General features: G+C 42.2%; 1 pseudogene across 1 annotated transcript; it reads left to right on the top strand.

Annotated features, from left to right (window-relative positions):
• Positions 1-913: 913 nt before the first annotated feature.
• Positions 914-1977, top strand: LOC110287380 (annotated as a pseudogene). Its single transcript, XR_002377209.1, has one exon. The product of XR_002377209.1 is annotated as a nuclear transcription factor Y subunit beta pseudogene (transcript).
• Positions 1978-3188: the final 1211 nt, after the last annotated feature.

Raw genomic sequence — 3188 nt, 5'->3', positions numbered from 1 at the left:
AAAACAGAGAAGAACCTGAGGGAAAAGAGATCCAGTGACCAGCCCAAATTGAGATCCAGGTCAAGGAAAGGCCCCAAGGCTATGAAGTGCTTACAGACAGAAGCCTATCATGATAGCCCTCCTGGAGGCCCAACAAGAAGTTGGCTGACACAGAAGCAGATACTTACAGCCAACCAATAGGCAGAAAGTAGGGACAGATTTAGGGAAAGGCTGGAAGAAGCTGAGGAGGACAGTGACCCCATAGGAAGACCAGCAGTCTCAACTTACCTGGACCCCTGAGATCTCTCAGACACTGAGCCACAAACCAGGCAGCCTACACCAGCTGATATGAGGTACCCAACACATATAGCAGAAGATTGCCTTGTCTGGCTTCAGTGAGAGAAGTTTTGCCTAATCCTGGAGAGACTTGAGGCTCCAGGGAGTGCGGAGGTCTGAGGGGGCAGTGGGAACATCCTTTTGGAGACATGTGTGGAGGAATACGATATGGAGCTGTGAAAGGGCATACAAGAAAGAGGAGAAATGACTGGACTATGAAAAATAAAATTAATTAAAATAAAAGTAATATTACACAAGCTGAGCAAGCTATCTTTATGTATTAGGACATAATTGTGTGTGTGTGTAAAACAACAAAAAAAGGTCATAAATTTAAATAAAAGCAAGGAGAGATATATTGTAAGGTTTGAAGGGAGAAAAGGGAAAGGATAAATAATTTACCTATTACAAACAAAACAATAAAAAATATAAAAAAGAAAATAGTAACAACAAAAAAGAGTAATGTGAATAGATGAAGGAGATGAAACCGAAGACAATGGCACAGAAAATATTTTCAACAAAATCACAGAGGAAAAATTTCAAAACCTAAAGGAGGAGATGCTTATCAGGGTGCAAGAATGATATAGAGTGAGAGGGAAGCGGCCCACGGCGGAGGGAGGGGAGGCCGAGTCCTGGAAGTGGAGCTCCGTGCTGGGACTGGTTCCTTCGTAGCCATTTTCTGTCCAACCAACCAGCAGCTTGGAGACAGGAGCCAACCAGGGCTGCATTGGAGGTTAAAATTGTACAAGGATCCACCACCTTTTTGACAGGTATTTGAGAATACCACTGATACACAATACAGTAGTTCATGACAATGGATGGCGACAGCTCTACCACAGATGCTTCCCAGCTAGGGATTTCTGCAGACTACATCGGAGGAAGTTATTATGTGATCCAGCCCCATGATGATACTGAGGACAGCATGAATGATCATGAAGATACAAATAGTTTAAAAGAAAGTTTCAGAAAACAAGATATTTATCTTCCAATTGCAAATGTGGCTAGGATAATGAAAAATGCCATACCTCAAACAGGAAAGATCGCAAAAGATGCCAAAGAATGTGTTCAGGAATGTATGAGTGAATTTATAAGCTTCATAACGTCTGAAGCAAGCGAGAGGTGTCATCAGGAGAAGCGGAAGACAATCAATGGGGAGGATATTCTGTTTGCCATGTCCACTCTAGGCTTTGACAGCTACATGGAGCCTCTGAAACTTTACCTTCAGAAGTTCAGAGAGGCCATGAAAGGAGAGAAGGGTATCGGGGGAGCAGTCTCCACTACAGATGGACTAAGCGAAGAGCTCACGGAAGAGGCATTCACTAACCCCAGTTATCAGCTGGCTTAATAACTGCAGTTGGTCAACAGCAAAACGTTATGGTTTACACAACGTCTTACCAACAGATTTCTGGTGTCCAGCAAATTCAGTTTTCATGATCAAAAGGACAGACTGAACCGGGCTTGTGTGGAGAGAGTATGATGGAGTCTGAAGCAGAGGCATGGGAGGAAGTGAGGGTAAAGCTGCCTCCTTGTACTATAAGTAGCTGTAATGTAGCTTCCTGATGCTTGACTAATTGAGGTGTTAATTCTGACTTGAGAATCTTTTTCATGAATGATTTTAAAAGAAAAAAATTGGATTTTAAAGGTATTAAAATATTTTTGTTTTGTACGAGAAAAAAAAAAGAATGATATAGAGCACAGAATATTAGCACCAAATATATTAGAACAGAAAATAAGGTCCCCGTGGCACATAAGCTGCAAGGAGAAAAGACCATATAACATAGAAAGGCAAACCTATCAGAAATACACCTACTTCTCAATGGAGACTCTAAAAGCCAGAAGTACTTGAACAAATGTTCTGTAGACTTTAAGAGACCACAGATGCTAGCCCAAACTACTAAATCCAGCAAAACTTTCAATCACCATAGATGGAGAAAATATGGAATTCCATGATAAAAGCAAATTTAAGCAATTATCATCTATCTACGAGCCCCACCTAAGAATTTCTACATGCAGAAGAATGCAAGGAAATCCATGCTTGTCAAGTTATACAAAACTCGACTCCTAATATATGAAAAACTTCAACATAAAACCAGATACATTGGACTTGAAAGAAGAAAAATGGTGAAATAGCCTTGATCCCATTGACATAGAAGAGAACATTTGGTTCTTAAAGTTTATGCACCATATTTCCTCCTGTGAGCATTTTGTTTCCCCTTCTAAGAAGGACCTAAAGGAAAGGCCATCCAGAGACAGCCCCACCTGGGGATCCATCCCATATACAGTTATCAAACCCAGACTCTATTGTGGATGCCAAGAAGTTCTTGCTGACAGGAGCCTGATATAACTGAATCCTGAGAGGTTCTGCCAGAGCCTGATAAATACAGAGGTGTATGCTCACAGCCAAACATTGGACTAAGCACAGGGTCCCCAGTGGAGGAGGACTGAAGGAGCTAGAGGAACTGGAGCTTCCTATTGCAACCCCATAGGAAGAACAGCAATATCAAACAACCAGACACCCCCTCAGAGCTCTCAGGGACTAAACCACCAACAAAAGAGCACACATGGAGGGACTTGGTTCCAGCTGCATATGTAGCAGAGGATGGCCTTGTTGGGCATCAATGGAAGGAGAAGCCCTTGGTTCTGGGAAGGCTCAGTGCCCCAGTGTAGGCAAATGCAAAGGCAGGAAGAAAAGAGAGGTTGGGTGGGTGGGGGAACACCCTCATAGAAGCAGGGGGAGGGAGATGGGATAGGGAGTTTCAGGGGGAAAGGGATAACATTTGAAATGTAAATAAAGAAAGTATCCAATAAAAATAAGGGAAAAAAGTTTATGCACCAAACACAAGGGGACTCAAGTTTATAAAATAAACAATACTATA

Source organism: Mus caroli, chromosome X, assembly GCF_900094665.2.
Source record: "Mus caroli chromosome X, CAROLI_EIJ_v1.1, whole genome shotgun sequence".
Taxonomy (NCBI): domain Eukaryota; kingdom Metazoa; phylum Chordata; class Mammalia; order Rodentia; family Muridae; genus Mus; species Mus caroli.
This window is presented reverse-complemented; position numbering and strand designations above follow the sequence as displayed.